The sequence below is a fragment of the Anabas testudineus genome, chromosome 5 (genome assembly GCF_900324465.2).
Source record: "Anabas testudineus chromosome 5, fAnaTes1.2, whole genome shotgun sequence".
Lineage (NCBI taxonomy): Eukaryota > Metazoa > Chordata > Actinopteri > Anabantiformes > Anabantidae > Anabas > Anabas testudineus.
The window spans coordinates 25,573,176-25,595,739 of record NC_046614.1 but is presented as its reverse complement, the minus strand read 5'-3'; the positions used below and the strand labels follow the sequence as shown (position 1 = coordinate 25,595,739).

At 39.1% G+C, this 22,564-nt stretch overlaps 1 long non-coding RNA gene across 1 annotated transcript in view; it reads right to left on the bottom strand.

Moving 5' to 3' along the window:
* LOC113155386 overlaps positions 1 to 12,365 on the bottom strand; it is a 35,182-nt gene extending 22,817 nt beyond the window's left edge. The window contains exons 1-3 of the long non-coding RNA XR_003298125.1: positions 12,146 to 12,365; positions 11,207 to 11,272; positions 9,276 to 9,346 (exon numbers count right to left, since the gene is read on the bottom strand). This is a non-coding gene — a long non-coding RNA (uncharacterized LOC113155386). The remainder of the gene's footprint in view (positions 1 to 9,275; positions 9,347 to 11,206; positions 11,273 to 12,145) is intronic.
* Between the last annotated feature and the right edge of the window lie 10,199 nt (positions 12,366 to 22,564).

Below are 22,564 nucleotides of genomic sequence, written 5' to 3'. Positions count from 1 at the left end.
TATTATTTGGTGACTTTGCTACTACACACACAGAAGAAACTTATGTTCATTTAAAACATTAACTTATGTTGCTTTACAATTCTCACCACATGCATCTGCTATTTCAGATTAGTAATATACATATACTATATACTGTGTTTTGATTGTCTTACTTTGGTTGTCACTCCAAATTGGGGAAAACTTAAAACCAAAGCACTCGAAAATGTAAAAGTTTCTATCACATCCTCCCTAGAGAGGTTTTCGTTGTTTTTTTTAAATATTATCACAACATTTCTCCTCAACACCACTGATTACAATACACACTAGAATTGTTTCCATATAGTAAAAGCTAAAGCTCTAAATAAGTCTTTGAATTACAGCAACAGTGATTTTGTTCATTATGTATTATGATATTGTATTTGTATGTGTGTATGTGTATTTGATACACAAAAAAAAAATTAAAATTAATAGAAGGCTGTTTCTGCTGCCAACGCAGAGAGAAGGTGGTGATGACTGAAATATGGCATTTATAATTTACAGTGAGATAATTAACAGTGTGTGGATTCTTTCTAATAAAACCCAACAGTGGGTATACTATTTTAGTTCCAATTATCACCACAAACTTGCCTCATGTTATTCTGAACTACTGGAATGGAGCAAGAGTGTAAAAGCGCTGACAGTGTCAGCAATCCTGTCGGGACTTAATGAAATTCAGTAGAACAGAAATGTAGTAAATGCATGTATTTAGTGTGGTGAACTGGTTTCTGTTTGTTCAAAATAAGTTTTAGACTAGCAGTGGACGTAGAGAAAATGAACACCAAAGTTTTCATGCTCACTGGCCAATAGTCAGGCTCCTGAAGTTAACTTACTCAATGCGATCTAACATAGAAAATACAGCATGAATCACTGTCACATTAAAAAGCACATACATTAAAAAACTGCACAAATGTTTGCAAGATTTTCGGTATGCTTTTTTAACAACAGGCAGAGGGAGGCTGTTTGAGATGATGGAGGGCTTGTAGCTGTGAATTTAATGTTTATTTTTCTTACCCTACTTTCTGCACCACCCACAGAGATCATAACAGTTATTTACATAGTGTTTGCTCTCAATGTCAGACACATCTTAAAATCGTTTTCTTGCCTAATCAGAAAGACGCAGAATTTATTGAGGGACCATACAGTATGAACTTGTCCGTTTGGCTCTTATCACCTCATTGATGTACAGTAGGAGAAAAAGAGGAAAAAAAATTCACACAAAAAAATAACCAACAATCAAACAGACAAACTTGTACCTCATAATAACAGTACACAGTACTCCTTTTTTAAATAAACTACATGAAAACGCAGACTGCTTATCATGTCTGTTTACAGTACTATAGTCATCACAGGTAAAGACATCTGTGCCTTGGTAATCAAAAGAAAAATCTCACTAAACCTTAAAGTTCAGGGACAATTCATGTTGTAAATGGAAAAATATGCAGAGAGAAGGGTTAGGCTAACCCTAACCCTAACCACTGAGGGAAACATCAGTGTCCGGCAGTAGACCCTAAGGTAAAATTGTCCACGGACTGCACTCATCTATTAATTTATTGCACCGAAAATGAACAGAGCAGCTCAGAGCATCAGTTATAAATGTTTAGTATGTAGAGTACAAGGATCTTTCCCTAAACCAAACCAAGTGGTTTGCTCACCAAACCGAACCTCAACCATTATAATAATAATAATAATAATAATAATAATAATGTATACTTTATTGATCCCCTTGGGGAAATTCGTTTTGGACAGCTGCCAGACTGAGTCGGCGCTACTACGGGGTTTCGGTGTCTTGTCCAAGGACACCTCAGCAAGTAGTCAGGAGGAACCAGGAATCAAACCACTCACCCTGGGGTCCGTAGGCGACTGCTCTACCCCCTGAGCTACTGCTGCCCCCAAACCATGTATAAACCATGTATTTTAATGAAGATGGCTGCCCCTTCAGCAGGGGCCAGGGGTCATTTAACTTTAAAGACTTCCTAAATTATAGTGATCAACTTGTCAAACATAGGAAAATGTTTTGATAATGCTAAGAAAAACTTTATGCAAACATTTTATTTTATTTTATTTTTACTTAGCGTGAACGAATTATCATCATAAACACAAAATGAACACAGAATCATTAAGTCCAACTTCACTGCCCACAATAATGACCCGTGTGTGTGCAGATGCTGTTCCTTTAATCCACAGAACTACATGCTCACTTTTCACCTACACTTTTTAACTTTTTTGGCTCTCCATCATCTTTTTTTTTTTTATCTTTCTGGGCCTCCCGCCCATTCCCTCTTTCTTCACTCCTCTTCTCCTCTCAACCACTAAAGTGTTCAACGTTCAATCTTTAATTAAGTTTAATGCTCTGAAGACTTATCCCCTCTCATCTCTCTCTCGTCTTTACTTTTCTTTCTTCTCCTTTTCAACTATCAATGCTTTTCTTGGTCTCTCTTCTCATTCACAATCACTTCCTTTCCATCACCATCTCTTTGTATTCCTTTCTTTTGCTCTCTCACTGGCCTCCTCTAAATCTTTCTATTTTTCCCCCTCTTCCACCGAGTCTCTCTACATTTCTCTCCAACTCTCCATCCCACTCACATTCCCATCAGGCAACTTCAAGCATTCTTCTTCTTCTCCTCTCCCACTTTCTCCTCGCCTGCTCTGAAGCACTCATGTTCCCAGGGCTCTGATTGGCACACATCATATGTTAAACAGCTGCTGTAGAGCAGATAGATTGCTCAGTTTTGCCTGTTCATCCCCCAACTCCCTTGACTTGACTGCTCCCTGTCTGTTACTGGCTGTCTGTCAAGCTCTCTTTGCCGTTCTCTACAGAGCAGAGCAGAACACTTCATGTCCTGTAGTTGTGACCCTGTCTCTTGAACACAATGTCTCAATAAGCCATTGTAAAGTTTAGTTTTATGCTTTTCACAGTGAATTACTGAAGTTCTTGCTCTCACATGCAAACTCTATTCCCTTGGTTTGTAATTTTGTACATTGTGTACATTTTTGTGTCAGATATGCTCACTACTAGTTCACAATCATACAACTTCACATGTTTTACTTTCAACCACCCTGTCTCTGCCCAATAGTAAGGATGATGCTGACTAAACTTTGGCCTGGAGCCATGACTTCCTGAAAAATTACTGTGAGGTTGTCAGGCAGTTACTGCTCTTGGCCAGAAAATAGTCTGCACCATACTGGCCTTTTCTTAAACACACAGTTTTTGTAGATATTAGTCATTAAACCAAATTTCACGTATAAAGCCCAATATCATAAATCACAAATTTGCTTTACGGTCTGTACACCACAAGCCATCCTCTGTCCTTAGATGCTCAAAGTAAATAAAGAAAAACTCCCAAAAAACTTTAAAGGGCAAAAACAATGGATGAAAAGTCAGGAATTGCAACAGAATAACCCAGTAGATTTACATTACATACATAAACATATCCCAACATCCTACAAATATGTCTGAGCTGTCTGTTGTGCAGGTGTAATGTGCAGCTATAGGAAGTGCTTGGTTGGGATTGTTGCTGCCAAAGATGGTTTAACCAGTTATTAAAGAGCTGTTTCAAATGTTTTTGTATCTGAGTGCAAGAGAGATACTACAGAGGAAAAACTACTTTTAAGATCAAGGTTTCTTATGATGTGTTGGACACATCTCTGGGTTAAAAAAGTTCTAAAATAATCAAAGTTATTTCAGGCAGTGCCGTTGAAAAATAAGGATAAGCTTAAATAATGACCAAAATGCACACAGCGTCTGGTTGTTTTCAGCTGTGTGAGAAACAAAATAACGCTACGCAGGTATATTTCAAAGCAGCATTTAGAGCAGTGAAGTGGATTATACTGCATAAGTGATTTCATACAGTAGGTTTCTCTTGACAAAGGACTTTACCATTTAGGTATAAATGTATGTAACCTCAAGTTGACCATAGCTGCTTTTCTCTAGAGGAAACCACAAACGTATATAATGGGTCAGCTATTGATACTAAAACATCTGAAGGTTTGACAACACCTATTGTTGCATGGCATCACAGTTTTCCCCCAGTAAGACTAATCAGCTATAATTATACCACAGCATAAGTCCAAGTACTGGTACAGTGTACGTTCTGTGGGTTCTGAGCAGTTAAGTGTTCTGGTTTGTAAGAATTTACTGCTGAGCCTTCTGGAGGTGCTGTGGGTTTAATTTAATGAAACATCTGTGGTGGGAGGTGCCCATTTGATAACCCATATACCAAACTAATTGCACATATATAAGCACACCCACACATATAGAAACTGGCACTCTTGTTAGAGGAGATGAAGAAATATGTGTATGTATTTACTCCATTTTAATAGGACTATACAAAGGATCGTTATGCAAGATCCTGAGTAATACTTCACCTCATGTAAAGACTGATTCACAACATAGTGTATAAAGAAACATCAATACAGAATCTGACTTTATTCACTCTGTCAGCGGTGAATAGATTTATTTATTACACATAATTTAAAGTGTACTCACATTATACAATGTTTGCTTCATATTAGCAAACTGTTTTTCTTAGAGACAATTCATTTGCCACAATTGATTCTACTTCTGCCAAAGATGTATAATTAGATAAGTATATAGATAACGTATAGTTTCATTTATTGCAGATTGGTGGTGTGGACCAACAGTAACAGATTTCTTAAGGCACACTTTGCAGCTATATCTTTTACCTAGTCATGGTTTTACATTTAAGTGTCTGATCTGGAGGCCGTAGAACCCAGAGACTATATACTACCTTGCAAGAAAAACCTGAGTGTTTAAAGAGTAAAAAAAGATCATATGGAAATTCTGTTTCAAACAATTTGGTCTGATGAAAAGTAAAAACCACTGAGAGTCAAATCTTACAGGATGCTTCCTTATCTAATGATATTAGTTAATGGATATATAAAATAGGGCTGTGCAATTAATCAAATTTTGATTTCGGGTATGAACGATCACAAAAATTATGTAATTTAGAAAAAACTATTATTATTCTTCAGGCAGACTTTCGTCCCTCCCCTTCAATTTGAATACTAAATGTCTCCAAACTGTGTTTATTCCTGATGACCATACTGGGCAAAACATAGCCCATAGAGTCAGGGAAGTTATGGCTGCATGGGGTTTAAATGGGGAAAAGCTGACCTGAATCACTACAGACAATGCTGCAAACATAAAGCTGGCAGCTGAGATAAATGGATGAATTTGGCTTCAGTGTTTCAGGCACAGACTCCACTTGGCCATAGAGTAGGAATCCTTCATACAGATTATTTGTAATGTGGGGATTTAACTGCATGTGATTTTAAAAACAGCAATAACAATACTAGAAATTATAGGCCAAAAAAAGTATTCAAATGTCTGTGTGTATCTCTCATTCTAACCTTTTACTGGTATTATTACTATGACTTGAACTAATCTTTAATGCTATCTTACCCTGTTTTAACAAACGAGACTTTGACGAGGGTAACAATGATCATATTGTTAATACTACATATTACTTATTGTAATCTTGAGAATGCAATGAAGGATCATAGTATCGAAAGTGCAATGTGAGTCTGTAGAAAGCTTGTCAGCAGCTTTTCCTATTTTTGGAAAATAAAGAGGGAACTTGCAGAGGCACAAAGGCAGCTGAAGCTACCTAGCCATGATCGACAGAGTCCTTGAACAGCATAAGGCCATTGCCTAGGTTCATTCTAGCGACCGAAAACTCAGACATCTCACCCTCTCTTGGCAGGACATTGACGCACTGGAGGCCATCAATAAGTCTCTTAGCCTTCACGTTGAATTCACTGACACACTTACTGGTGAAAAAATAAATAAGTATGTCTCTTCTGATACCAACCCTCCACCTTTTTAGCAATTCAATATTGGAAGTGCAGGAGGATGACACAGACCTTGCCAAAAGCATTAAACAGAAGATAGTAGACTACCTCAATGAAAAATACAGCGACCCAGCGACACAAGAGTTACTTAACATGGCCTCTGCCCTGGACCCAAGGGTCAAGCTTCGATGTCAGTGAAAACAAACGAGGGTCTATTGAAGATAGACTGACAGCACAGATGATGAGTGAGACGATTGCCGTGGTAATGATAATAATAATAATAATAATAAATGATTACAATAGTTACATAATGACATATACACATTATATGACTTCAATCATTTTTGCTGACCTTGATACTGACTACTGGGTCTACATGTGTGTTTAACATGGGAATAAATATCACCGCCACACTATATGGTCTCTGTGTCGTATGTGCAAATGCAATAACTGCTCGCAAAGCAGAGAGCACTCAACCCGCCAGCTGAGCCACTACACGTTGGAACACAACAGACAAACAATGACACGTGTAGAAGTCACAGAGAAGTAAGGCATTCGGGAACTGTATGGAGTACGTCATTATGTTTAGGAAGCTCTCCGTCAATGGCATAAAATGTCAATATAAACAATTCTTATTACATCATCCAACAAAGGAGATACTGTTACTGTTACAACTTAAAAAGCACCTGGTGGTTCTCACTGTGCACAGCTCCATCTGGCGACACTAAAGGTTATGTGTAAAACTGATTAAAATCCCCTTTAATATACTGATACAATGCTATATTTTTCATTCTGTGTCCAGATTGGTTGCTCCCTAACTCAATTACACACATTTACACACAAAGTGTAATTAAGTCTTGGGGTTAGTTCTTCTGTCACCCTATGTTGATTTTTTTTTTCCAAATTGAGTCCAATCGTTTGTTTCAGAGATTATATGTTATCACTGTGGTTGAAGATTATCTTTAGCAGCTTTTGACCAAAAATCAAAGACTAAATTATCAGATATCTGTTGCTTGATGTCTAATTTCCTGGATCAAACACATCTACCTCTATTAATCAGATCCAAACTTTACCGTTTGATAACAAATTATTTCATTCTTAGCTTTGTGGTTTTAACTTCTACTGTAAATGACCCAAACTTCTTCTTCTGCTTTGATCTGGAAATATTAGAAATGTGAAAATATTTTAAACTTTAGTTATTTTTTGTTGCCAACTTGCAAAGTAAAAGGTTGATTTTAAATTTAAAATAATTTTCAAAAATCACCATGCTGCTTTAGCTTTTGTGAACTGGTGTTAAGTGCTGAGGCTGATAAGAGAGTTGACGCGTGGAGGAACATTACCAGAATCAAAAGATCTGTGCTCTGGCCTTAGGGTAGCTTCAATCCAGCAAATCATCTGTGGACTCCTTAGAGTTAGAACCTGAAAATATTTCTATAGTCCCAACACACTGGTTCTCTTTACACTTGATCTTGCTCAACCATCTTTCCCTCGGTTCATAGAGAAATCTCTTGCTATTTCTTTCTCATCCATTTCCTTCAGGTTTTTAAGTTATTTAATTCCTAAAAAAAAAAAAATCTATTTCCCCCTTCTGTCAGTTCATATCTACCTTATTTCCTGTTTAACCCACTACTTATTCCTTCGGCCCCATCGCCCCCTTAACACCATCTAGACACAACACATATTGATTTTAAAAGGGAGAGAAATAAAAACAGAGCAGAAATCTTTTACAACTTCAACAGTTCTCTTTGATAGACATTGCACATCCAGAAGCCAAGGGGGACAGAGACAGACAGGGAGAGATTTCACTAAGTTACACTCACCACTGTGTAAACACATGCTGTGGTCTCTTACATTTGCTATGCTGCTTTGCAGGAACAAGCTCACTTCCCCTGAAGTCATCTCGGGGTTGTGCACCATCACACTTCCTAACCCTCTGAGTTTTTCAACTTACTATTCAAATCACCCTGGAAACTTTAAATTTTGTATCAGACCTCAGCAAAGAACAAGTCCAACCATCACTCTGCTGCTCTGATGCAATAGTGCTGAACATTATGAGCCTGGGTCGGTGCCACAGCGGTGAATGCATCTCATAAACAAACATTGGTAAAAGCAGGGTGCCTTTACCAATGTTTACAGAGGCACATTGTAGCCGACAATGTTTGTTTAGTGCATTGTGGATTCAAGACGTCCTCACACTCGTTAGCTTTGAGGCATCTCTTTATTTCAGTACAGCGGTTCAAAGAGAGGCCACTGCCACACAATCACTCCATATGACAGCTCTGACAAAACACTGTGACTATTTTCTTATAACATCGACATTAGCTTGAATGGAAAACAAAGAAAATGTCCTTTAAAATGGGGTTCTTTATCTGCGAACAAATCATGGACGAACCTATCAAATATGTGTATTTACTCTAAATTGTTCTACCAATTAAAGAACAACAGGCTTAAAGAGAGGCAAACAGGTGCTGATGTAGTTTACAGTTTGTCTGACAAAGGTCAAAAACATTTATGGATGACAATATGGCCATTAGACTCAAAATGAGTCCCTGTTGCTGCTCTTTACAGGATACACCAGTGTGCTCAATATTCACAGATATTTTTAGTGTTGCTTTCAGTGGTGAATCAATACCCAAAGTAAAAAGTAAATAACTGTAAATGTCCTGTATTACAATAGGTGAGATTAAGTTTATCAGTCAGTATCTGACATAGCTTGGCCAATTCCTTCTGGCAGAACTTCACTGTTCTGTTACAGTAAGGCTAATGGGCTCAGTTGGCTCCACAGCAGTACAATAAAATTCACCAGCATCCCTGTTGCCTAATCTAGACTACAATTACGAGTCCAAAGGGAAGCACAACTTTCTTTACAACTGATCACCTCCTCAGTGCTTCTCCTGTCCCACACGCCTCATAGCAGGAAGAGAATCTTAAAGGCCGTGACAATACATTTTCTTAATCACCTTTATATTCTGAACAAGTTGAAACAGTTTAAGTCAACAGGATCGATTTCTCCATTTAATCTAGAATTAATCACAATATCAAATAACAGTTGGCTATTTAGTTATTTTAAATCAAACCACACTAACACAGTCCAAATAAATAATGTATTTATCAGTATTATTATATGTCATTAGGCCATATTATAGTATAACAATTCTCTTCACTATGATCATTCTTGTGTTTTTAGCAACTATTCTGTGCAGCTAGCATATTTCTGTTGTTCAATTTACTCTGCCACAAAAGCAGGTCACAGTGAGCAGAAGGTGTACAATAGAGATGACTTTGAGGAGCTGCAAATAAAACACTAACGCACTCCTAATCACAGCTCTCATCAGGCATCTCTGCAGCCCTAACATGTAATTTACCATTTGAGGATAAATACGTTGTTTAAGCCATTGTTTCAAACCTGCAGATATGTCGTATGTAAAAATAAAGGTCTGCCCTACCTGCTTCATCATGCTGCTCATTATCTCCAGTGCACTTCACTGGGGCTGAAATGGATGACAGGCTGTGGTAGCTGTAGAGTGAAACACAGTGAGATATCATTTTACATTAATGAATGATGTTTAAGTTCAAGAGCTTGTGGGCACATTATCGTGCTGGTTCAAGTATGAAACAAATGGTAAATATGACAGAAAAACACACTGTATATACAGTTTTCCATCCAAGTACCCTAATGTGAGCAATTTGCTGGGATTAATAAAGTTCTTGGACACCAACTGCCTGTCTTCACTTCAGCTGAGCGTGTAGCGAGGCGGTTCCACATAATGAGGCACAGCTAATAAAATGTGCAGATAATGAAGAGAAAATACAATATGTGTTTACTGTAAGTCAGTGAAAACCAACGGGACAAAGTGTTGATTAATGAGACTGAAACTTTATTATTTTATTTAAATTAAATCTATGATCCTTTGTGCATATACAGCCGCACTCTGGTTGATGGGCTGATCTATAATATTTTCATGACATCAACGAGAATGTCTCATTTATAGTGCATCCAGAAAGTATTCACAAGATTCTACAAACAATACTCCAAAATGTGAGAGTTTAAAAGTTTGTTTGAAATCTTTGCATAATTATGGAGAAAAAGATAAAAATCACATGTACATGTCTTTGCAATGATGTTTGTCTGTAATGGAAGAAGTTTGGAACCACTAGGACTCTCCCTAGAGGACGACTAGGCCACACTGAGCGATCGATAGAGAAGGCCTTAGTTGGGGAGATGACCAAGAACCCGATGGTCACTCTATAAGAGCTACAGCTTTTCTCTGTGAAGAGAACTATAAATATCTCATATGTGTCTCTGTAGATTCATCCCTGTATAACTGTTAAACACTGGTGCAAAGCACTGAGGTTAGTATGAAATTCTAACACTGAAATTCTTAATTTATTGTTATACTATATCGTGTTTGGGCTTTCAAACTTAATCGCAGTTACCTATGATTTACCGGTTATGCTACAGAAAAGTATATATATATATATATATATATATATATATATATATATATATATATATATATATATATATATATGTGTATGTCTACTATCATCATCATCCAGCAGATGTGTTTTTAACAGCTGTTGCAAGTAAAGTCCATTCACAACTCATCATATAGAGTCACAGATGTGTGGCTGCCAATCTGTTATTAAAGTAGTTTTCTTCCGGAGATTATCAGAGAACATTCTGTGTTGTCATCAAACAGCAAGGTTACACTCATCAGCCCCACACACTGAATAGCTACAGCGTCACATTCAAACACAATGAGCTGCTTTTGTGGTAATTTTTCAGCTATCAGACACAGAATCTTAGGGAGAAGGCACACCAGTGTTTTATCTAAAACTTATTCAGCAGCAGCAGGACGGCAATGCATAAAATAAACTCACCGCTGAAAGAAACAATGTGAAACTGATGATGATAGCAGATAAAAACAACTACAACAAAAGTTAAAGAACACTAAAGGGACAGATATGGAAATAGAAAGCACATATTTGATTTGAGGCCCAAGTTGAGAACGGCCAGAATTTTACCAACCAAATAAATCAAGCAATACAAGAAAACGCATCAATCATAAAACAGGTTACAGCAGATTTTCTTGAACCACATCTTTTTTCCCTGCCGGAACAAATAACAGAGTGCATCATTTTTGAAACGCAAACCTTGCTTAATTTGATTGAGCAGTGTTGTGAGTACACTACACGCTCTCCTATCTGTCACAGTGACTGACTTATTTTCTCTGCTCAAACTTGTGAGCTGAACTCTGTGAACTCTTGAGGAAAATTAAAAGCACTGTCACAGTATACACCCACGCCTGCTAACCACCAGCAAGTGAGTCAATATTTATGTGTTTATGTTTCTCCTGGTGATCTTTTTTCTTACCTGTTAAGAGGTACAGAAGGAAGCGTTGTGTCCAAACTTCCAAACACATTCAAGTTCAGGGGTTGCCTGTGCAAAATATATTTAAGATAGATATTAACATCTCATAGTAGTTAACTTTAAACAACAAAAACAGACAAAGAGAGAGAATCTTTATCAAGTTGAACTGAAAGAAAAACACTAATTAGAAATTTGGGCCTTTTTCTAGTTTCATTAAAAGTGTGTTTTGCTAATCATGTGTCACTGAGTGGAGGCTGACAGAGAGACAGCTGAACTGAATGTGCTGATGGTGCCTCAGACACCCACTGCAAATCAGATCTGAAAACCAGATTCATGCATAAAAAACATGAAACATACACATGAAAGCAGTTAACAGGACCTTGATAGCTAAACATTTCCCCACACATCACAATTAATCATGGAAGAAAAGAAAAGGTTTTAGTGTACTGACAGAGGCCGTACACATCTCAAATTACTAGTGATAAGATTTTCATTAGAATTTAAGAACTTCTTTTATTTATTTAGCTTTAGAAATGTTATTTATGTGTTTTTGAGGCCCCTGCAGCTTATTCATAATTCAAACACTACACCTAATTTCTATTAAATTACACATTAGATTACAATAAGCAGATTTAATGTATAATGTAGTGTACCCCACACACTTCTCTAATTCACACTTTTACAGGTTGAAAACCTCTTTAAAGCCCTTTAACAGCATTTCTTAATAATATTTAGACTTTCTATCTTACTGTCTGTCTGCAGTGAATTAAGTATATTTACTCAAGCACTGCACATTAGTGAGTCCCAGTACTTTAACTGCTTTATTTTACATGTTGTACTTTTACTCCTCTACATGTAAAAAGCAGATGTACAACATTTATTTCATAGCATAACGTAAAATCTGTAGTTTCAGATTATTAGAAAATATAAAGCAACACGTACCGTTACGCTAACAGACAGTTAGCTTGTTGAATCTTCGCACTATGCTAACGCAGTTGCTAATTTTACTTAAGTCACTAAAAGCTGTGAACAGTAGTTTCACTAATGTTAACTACTACATTCAGCAAATTCAAATACACAAAACGCCCTTCGAATGTCCAAGGAAAGTCTATAATATAACAAAGGACTAGGACTATAATTAAGCTAATATCATTAACTTAACAATAACGACATCTAGCACTAAGCTGTGAGTCGCTAATGCTAATCAGTATGCTAATCGATAACACACATTAGCCTGCGTCGTGCTAACGCTAGTAGCTAAATGCTATTAGTTCCAGCACATACCCACACCCCGCAGGTGGACCGTGTTAACTGGTACAACACAGCAGCGGCTCTACGGACCCTACCTGTACTAACGTCACACTCACTACGGACCCTACCTGTACTAACGTCACACTCACTACGGACCCTACCTGTACTAACGTCACACTCATTACGGACCCTACCTGTACTAACGTCACACTCATTACGGACCCTACCTGTACTAACGTCACACTCACTACGGACCCTACCTGTACTAACGTCACACTCACTACGGACCCTACCTGTACTAACGTCACACTCATTACGGGTCCTACCTGTACTAACGTCACACTCACTACGGGTCCTACCTGTACTAACGTCACACTCATTACGGACCCTACCTGTACTAACGTCACACTCATTACGGACCCTACCTGTACTAACGTCACACTCATTACGGGTCCTACCTGTACTAACGTCACACTCATTACGGACCCTACCTGTACTAACGTCACACTCATTACGGACCCTACCTGTACTAACGTCACGCTCATTACGGACCCTACCTGTACTAACGTCACACTCACTACGGACCCTACCTGTACTAACGTCACACTCACTACGGACCCTACCTGTACTAACGTCACACTCACTACGGACCCTACCTGTACTAACGTCACACTCACTACGGACCCTACCTGTACTAACGTCACACTCACTACGGACCCTACCTGTACTAACGTCACACTCACTACGGACCCTACCTGTACTAACGTCACACTCACTACGGACCCTACCTGTACTAACGTCACACTCACTACGGACCCTACCTGTACTAACGTCACACTCACTACGGACCCTACCTGTACTAACGTCACACTCATTACGGACCCTACCTGTACCAACGTCACACTCATTACGGACCCTACCTGTACTAACGTCACACTCATTACGGGTCCTACCTGTACTAACGTCACACTCACTACGGACCCTACCTGTACTAACGTCACACTCACTACGGACCCTACCTGTACTAACGTCACACTCACTACGGACCCTACCTGTACTAACGTCACACTCACTACGGACCCTACCTGTACTAACGTCACGCTCACTACGGACCCTACCTGTACTAACGTCACGCTCATTACGGGTCCTACCTGTACTAACGTCACGCTCATTACGGGTCCTACCTGTACTAACGTCACACTCACTACGGACCCTACCTGTACTAACGTCACACTCATTACGGACCCTACCTGTACTAACGTCACACTCATTACGGACCCTACCTGTACTAACGTCACACTCACTACGGACCCTACCTGTACTAACGTCACACTCACTACGGGTCCTACCTGTACTAACGTCACACTCACTACGGACCCTACCTGTACTAACGTCACACTCACTACGGGTCCTACCTGTACTAACGTCACACTCATTACGGACCCTACCTGTACTAACGTCACACTCACTACGGACCCTACCTGTACTAACGTCACACTCACTACGGACCCTACCTGTACTAACGTCACACTCATTACGGACCCTACCTGTACCAACGTCACACTCATTACGGACCCTACCTGTACTAACGTCACACTCATTACGGACCCTACCTGTACTAACGTCACACTCACTACGGACCCTACCTGTACTAACGTCACACTCACTACGGACCCTACCTGTACTAACGTCACACTCATTACGGACCCTACCTGTACTAACGTCACACTCACTACGGACCCTACCTGTACTAACGTCACACTCATTACGGACCCTACCTGTACTAACGTCACACTCACTACGGACCCTACCTGTACTAACGTCACACTCATTACGGACCCTACCTGTACTAACGTCACACTCATTACGGGTCCTACCTGTACTAACGTCACACTCACTACGGACCCTACCTGTACTAACGTCACACTCATTACGGACCCTACCTGTACTAACGTCACACTCATTACGGACCCTACCTGTACTAACGTCACACTCATTACGGGTCCTGTCCTCCTCTAGCTTTTACTGGCGCGTCCACGCTGCTGTCGCCTCTCACCGTGGACCTGGCCGTAATGCGCCCGGGAGCCCTGCGCACTAACACGGCCAAGCTCAGGGCGGAGAGCGGCCTGTGAGTCAGAGGCACCAGAGGAAACAGAAATGAATAATAAAACGAAATGCTACGTGATAAAAGTTGAACAAGTAGAAGTAGAGGTGATTAACTCAAGTTAAAGTCTTCTGTGGACATGTTGTAAAATATACTTAAAGTCAGTCAGTGCTGTGGATGTGCAGGTGTTAAAAGGTCAAAGGTAACAACACAGCTGGGTTATTATAAGAAGAACCATCATTATTAGTTTACTAATAACCCTAACCCTTAGTTTAATAAAAACTGAGCTTAGTTTAATAAAAACTGAGCTTAGTTTAATAAAAACTGAGCTTAGTTTAATAAATACTGAACTTAGTTTAATAAAAACTGAGCTTAGTTTAATAAATACTGAACTTAGTTTAATAAATACTGAACTTAGTTTAATAAATACTGAGCTTAGTTTAATAAATACTGAGCTTAGTTTAATAAATACTGAGCTTAGTTTAATAAATACTGAGCTTAGTTTAATAAAAACTGAGCTTAGTTTAATAAAAACTGAGCTTAGTTTAATAAAAACTGAGCTTAGTTTAATAAATACTGAGTTTAGTTTAATAAATACTGAACTTAGTTCATTAAATACTGAACTTAGTTTAATAAATACTGAACTTAGTTCATTAAATACTGAGCTTAGTTTAATAAATACTGAACTTAGTTTAATAAATACTGAACTTAGTTTAATAAATACTGAACTTAGTTTAATAAATACTAAACTTAGTTTATTAAAAACTGAACTTAGTTTAATAAATACTGAACTTAGTTTAATAAATACTGAACTTAGTTTAATAAATACTGAGCTTAGTTTAATAAATACTGAACTTAGTTTAATAAATACTGAACTTAGTTCATTAAATACTGAACTTAGTTCGTTAGATACTGTCCTTAGTTCGTTAGATACTGTACTTAGTTTATTAGATACTGAACTACAGCAGGACCTATAGTACCTGAGTTCATCTGCCTGGTTACTTAGCACCTCTGCTCAGTACTGCATCAAGTGCAGGTACTACATGCTCCACTACATGTAATCAATTTGAAGCAGTAACCTGGATACTACAGTGTACAATTTACTTTATGTATTGAGGTAGACTACAAGCAGCCTACTACAGATGTACAATTTAAATTATGAGTTGAAGAAACTGTGTCAGAAACAAAGCATGTTAAAAACTACTCAAAAAATGCTTCAGATCTAGTCCAGATTTGTACCACCTGTCTCATGAATAAGATTTCTGAAGAAAGAAGCTTGTTAAGTTTAATTTGTTTGATTTTTGAACATTTACTGTTAAAAATCATGTAATTGTGCTCTTCACAATCTGACCCTTAAGTTAGTAGCAGAAAAAAACAATGTTAGAGCTACACATCAGAGAAATTCAACTTTTAAATAGAGAAAATATTTGTCATCTCATTTCACATCTGTGTTGTAAACTGTGAACAAATCTTTAAATGTGAAAGTTTAAAAAAATCGTAGTAATTAATGAAAAAGAAAAGTGCCAAAAAACTCTGTTACCTAGAGACTTGGTGTGGAACAAAACAGCAGCTGTCAAGTGGCAGGAGGAGAAAACGTTTTATTTGCCAACTCTGTGTTTCAGGTTAAAAAATCCTCAAATCTTCAGTGGAAATAAAAGTGAAACTCCTGCATTGGAAAGTTAACTAAAGTAAAAGTAGTCGCATTAAATGATAGATAATTTAAAGTCCAAAAAGTAAAAGTACTCTCTATCCAATAATATTATAATGTAATCTGTATAACATTATTGGAATGATTACTGAATGTTCACTACACTTTCACATTTAGTCATTTGGCAGATCATTTTATCCAAAGCTACTTACAAGGATAGACAGGGTAAGGACCCTACTGGAGATAGGCCATAGCTGGGATTCAAACCCCAGTCTCCCACATGGAAGGTGGTGATCTTATCACTACACTAACCAGCTGCTTAACTTTTAACTTGACATTCAAACGACCACTGTACATTTGTGCTGTAAATCACGTTTCCAGTGTGTGTGTCACTTTTATTAAATGCTAGATTTCTCGTTGTGGATTGAGTCCATATTTTCCCCCTTCACAGTTTGTCAAGTGTTCCCTGTGAAGTGCATTTCCACACAGCTGCAGCAGTCACTGTACAGCACTAGAAATGCCATCGCAGCCAGTCTGGCTCTTAGTGCGGCTGAGATGAGAGATGACTAGCTGTTAAAACTGCCAGCCTCATCTTCTGCTCATCTCATCTCCTCCTAATGACATGTTTGTGCTGACCCTCTCCTCGACCTGTTATTGTTAACCACCATCGCAGGGGGAGGTGGCATTCATTGGCACAATCTGATATTTTCTTTCTCTCTAGTGTTGTGTTCTCTCTTTCACACAAGTCCAATTTCCTTCCACAGACATAATGGGCTCTGTGATGAGTCAAGGCACCTCTCTCCCTCTGTATTTCAGTGAATGTCTCTCGCCCATTCTCATATCATTTCTTTCTGTCACTGCTTCTTCAAACACCATTAATTTCTTTCTCTTGCCATCTTTGTTTCAGATTCTCTCCTGGAAAAGCAGCTAACATTAGTCTACTGATAGTTTGGGGCTAAAAGAATAATTACAGCATAATTGAAAGTGGGGAAACTCCACCAATTTTACCTTTCTCAAGTCCAAGCTCTGGCGGTGCTGCTGCATATGTGAAAATAAGGTATATAATTAGTGGAAGACAATGTGAAAATGTTAAATATAAACAGAGAAAAGCTCTGAACACTCAGTATTTAATAATAAAACCAAGCATTTGGCCACTTGACCTTCCCTAAGACAGTTTTACACAAGGTGAAATCTAGTTCAGTATGTAGCACATACTGTATAACACATTAAGAACGGTAAAAGACAGTAGAGCATTTTGTTTCTTTAAACGTGGATTTTTATATACCCATAGCTCCCATCGGACTAAATGCCTTCTCTTCATGCCTGTCCCATCCTGTTACAGCATCTATGTGTGCCTCCATGTAGCTGGTCTCCTGAGCAAAGCTATCATTAGTCGTTAGCTCTCTTCAGTCTCATGTTTCCGACTGTGTGTGGTGAGTGGCTGCAGCGTAGTTTCCTCGACTTGGTCCAGTGGTAAATGAGAACTCGCACTTTGGCCAGATGAACCTGATGTATGCCGTTATATTTGGAGATATGCAATCATCAATCCCTCTTCTAAAATCCAGGCTGTTACTGCAGTTTCTCACTGATTTTAACTTCATCAATAACCAATAACAACAGTCTTCAGCAGCTGAACTTACAGATGAGAAAGATGCTCTCAGTGATGGTGAGGACATGGAAGGAACCCGAAGATTCAACATTTACCATGTTTACTGTCCTAGTTCAGTATGTTAACATGGTAAAATTTGCTGATTAGCAGTAAACAAAATTCCAACCCCTCATGGCTGTGAGAAAGGATCATTAAACCTGACAAAGACATGAATATGTGAACTAAACTCCATGCTGTCCATTTATTTGTTGCTGCTATGTTTCATTCAAAAGCACAAACGTGAACTTGTGACCAAAGTTATGAGGATGCATCATGTAAAGGACTTGAATGTCTGCACAAAATGTTTTTTCCCTAAACATTTCAGCCTAACACGTAATCAGGTATTCTGGATCACAGTGGTGCACTGAATGCTACGTTTCCATTAACTTACACACACAGAGTGTCCAGAGTGCAGTGACCTGCTTCCCCCTGCTCTGATGCTGTTCCCACTGTGACCTCCACACTGCAGCACATGACCCACATTTGTGTTGGCTACTTCTTCACAGTTTCTCCCTGTCTGGTAATCTTCCCAGCTTTCTCCTCCTTCTCTTTCTTTGTGTTCTGCTCTGACTCATTGCGTCATCCTCCTCACCTCCCCCGCCCCCCGTTCCTCATCTCTTCCCCATTATCTTCCTGGGTGACCCCAGAGGTCTGTGCGCTGAGCTAACTTGTCATGAATCATTTGGTCAGCAGCTACTGAAGATCCCCTCTCTTCCTGTGTATCCTGCTCTCGTGATCACCCAGCCTCTCTCTTCTTTCTTCCTCCATCCATCTATCTCTCTGTTGTCCTCACCCCCTCTCTGTCCTCTCTCTGCAGGCCTCTCCCTCCCCACGCCCACCCTCTGTCTTTGTTTTCCTTTTTCTCTTTATGATGCCATCTTTCTCTCTTTGTTTCCTTCTTTTATTTTGGTTTTGTTTCCGACTGCAGGGCTACGCTCTGCATCATTTACAACCTTACTCCACAGGAAGAATACCATAAGTACATAAACTAAATCCTGCTATAAAATAAAATCCGTATTACAGCAGCAGTATGGAGATTATGGCAGGTAGCACGAAACAAATCTTATCTCATAAGCAGCACAAACGACGATATTAGAGCGGCCTTTTATTGGGCTGTTTGTTTGACTTGCACATTAATATGAACTGCACTTTGTGTCAGAGGAATTGCTCTTGACAATCTAAAGTGACAGTTAATGAAAGAAGCAAACAAGTCATTACAGGCCTGGCTGACGATGGGCTATTCTCACTGGGCATTTAAAATATTCACATCGATGTGGAGCAGTTAGAATTTTTTTAACCAACTGGGTCTCTTGTTCTGCCTTTAATGTGATGCTGTGTTTAGTACACTAAAACAAACATGGAGCCATGACCAGAGGCAGAATGCAGACGGAGACTGAACTAATATGGTGGGAGTGAAGGCACTGAGAATAGGATGACTTCACCTCCTTCAACCTCCAGTTTCTAACAGTTGAGGATATTTTCTGCAGGATGTTTGTGGGAACTGACTTTAACTGAAGGTGACATTTTAACATGATGAGCCAAAGCTTGTTCATTGTGTGCTTTTCATCTGTTTGTTCATTTTTACATTTTAACACTTCTCACACTAACTGATATTGTAAAACATAATGCTATACCAACACACAATATCCTTCACACTACTATAAAACCAACACTGTGTAAAAGAGGAGATTAAAATGAACCTTTCAGTGGTGCAACCCTGGACTTTGTGGACCACTCAGGTTTTTGTTCAAACATTTCAGTTACTTACTTACTTTTCAGTCAAGACATTTAGTATAGTTATAGCGCAGTATAGTTGGTGTATTAGCGCTACTTTTGCATGCATTCAACCAGCTGGTATGGTTATAGGTAAATCCACTGTCTTGTAAATGAAAGAATCTGGGAGGGGTTGATGAACACTTGCCATGGGTGCAGCGTCCTTGGGCAAGGCCTTTAACCTCCCACTGTTCCAACTGACAAACAGGTCAGACGGTGAATGTGTTGCTCCCAGTGTAGCTGCCATGGTCGCAGAAAAAATGCAAAAAAATGTATTAAGGATCTGAGCTCAACGTACGATGAAGTATAATCAATCATCTAAGTTCTCAGCACTGACCCTGTCCTAATCCAGCAGTGAAGCCACCTCCAACTGGTAAAGCGTTTGTCATCGCCACTGCACCTGTCAGCGCACCGTCTTCTCTGAGATCACTGATGTGTGCTGCTGTGCTCCCGACCTCACAGAAGTTGCTTCTGTACTTTGACAAAGTAATTTGTACTGTGAAAAAACTGTGCAGCAAGACCACTTGAAAATCACCAGGAGATAACACAAGGATCACCCACAGATAGTTTAGTGCAGTTTTACTTATTTTTACTATTCTGGAGAATTTAAAGCAGTTTTCAAATCACGTTTTCCCTAAACAATCAACAAGAAAACTAATCATCAAAATTGAACCAGGACCATTGGGCCATACTGCAGATTGTAATGTTTCAGATTTTTACAATAATTAATTAAGTGTAAATATTTCTGGCACAATAATATAAAGCTTTGTGAGAAATATGTGCAGTAACAGCACATGTAACCTTCTCCCTGCTAAATTTGCAGTCTGATGTTGGTGACTTTAGCAGTGCATGCTGGAAAGTGTGTGTGCAGACAGTAATGCAACTGTCTCCAAGCAGAGAACAAGCCGCTGCATACAGTTTTCTGGTCCTTGCTGCACAGAAGCATGTCAGCACACACACATGTCTATGCTTAATCAGACCAAGACAGATCCAGGGATTTAGGAGACCACCAAGATCCTACCTACCTCACACATACACACTCCCAGACACACACAAACAATGGAGGACCACCAAAAGTGTGAGCAGGTGGGGAGCTTTACCAGATGGCAGCTCTTCTGTTCCACTGTTATGCACAGAGAGACGCATACAGTACACACACCCCTACCTTCACACACAGATGCACCCAGAAACCATGTTTGTTCAGGGGGTGCATAAATCCACAGGCAGACACATACAGTACACATACACCTGAACTCTGAGCCATAGTAGTCTTTGTGAAAACACACTTCACAAGACACTTCAGCTGCACATTTAAAGTCATGAAACCCAAATGTACATGAGTAAAGAGCATATGTGTAACAGTAATACCTGTGATTCAGTATAATGGAGCTTCTCAGTACAAAGCTGTGGTGATCAAGGGAAGCTCCCAGGTGTTAATGTGTGTATGAATAAGACGTATCACCCTGCAGAAGAAAATGCTACGAGTATTCGCATATGAAGAATTGTTCCAGTGTAGCAACCTTCACTTCAGCTGTAGTTAAGAACAGCTGAAGTGAAGCACAGCAAGAGTGATAAATCAGCAAAGAGACTTAAATGACAAATCTGCAAAAAATCTGCTTGACAAATAGCCTTGGAACCATATGTTTTTGTCAGCTTGGTGTGTGGGTGTGTGACAGAGTAAGAAGTTGGTTATTGAGTGCAATGATTAGGTGTAGTGGCTGAGAAAGTTTGATTGCAGTTGGGAGGAAAATTCAATTCCAAAGAATTCAATGCATAAATGCTGTGTAGTTGTTTCCTTCACCAACTTAATGTCTTATGTAGTCGATACAACTACATTTTATTGTGTATATATTTATTTGAGATTAATTTCAGGGGTGCTTTTTGCCTATGTTTGACAGTTTTGGCAGTGAAGAAGCCTGATGTGCAACAGCAGACATGAGCTGGAGACACTGTGGTTCTGTAACATCCACAAAAACTATTCAAATAACAGCTCACTACAGATTTTCTTAACCTCCTCCTCAACTCTGACTATTGTTGAACTGTTTCAGCTACTGACCTGATGAAAACTTGTTGTCAGATCAGAGGATTCTGCTGTTTTCCTTTAACATTGGTGATACTGGTTATCAGCAATCTGTCAGTAAACAACACACCATCTTTACTAGTGTTTAAAACTTCTATTGAACACGCTGTGGTGCATGCAGTTCTACTAATTTACTGGACACACCGATACACCAACGAGCATAATAAACACAGTGTTAGAGAATGACCACAGTTTGGTCAGGTTTAGGCATAAAAACAGCCGAAGGCTATTGCATGTTCTCTGTATCCGTGACCACAAACAACGGTCACAGTAGACTGTTTGTCTGAAAGTGCACGTGTACAAGACAAGTACACTAGACAGCTGTTTTATGCATTGAAAGTATGAACTGTTTATTTCACGTACTTGACCACTTTTTCTTGTAGTTAAGCCAAATACTAGAAACAGAGGAGCTCTTCTTGTTTCTGTTGCAGACTGCCATGAGGACAACATGTCTGTCTACATCCCAACTAGTGCATGTTTATGAGTACATATGTGTTGAAAAAAGTGAAAACATGAACTGGCCTTTAGAGTTAGACACAGGAGCTACTTATAGGTCATAAAAAAGTCCTTCATTATTTTAGAAGACGTGTGGTTAAGGTCGCGGATAAAAGAAACAACATACCATTGGTTTCACATGGGCAACAAACTGAATTCTTCCTCTTAGTGCAGACTTTGTCGCTCCATTTGCTGTACATCACCTGACTTCCTCCTTTGTTCCCATCACAGCCAGTCACTCAACTATTAAACCTAACCATGGGTCATAATCAGCTGCTTTCTACAACCTACAACATGGGGGTTGGTTGTTACTGGGCAAACAAAAGAGTCTGACACAGGAGTTCAGTTTTGACCTGGACACA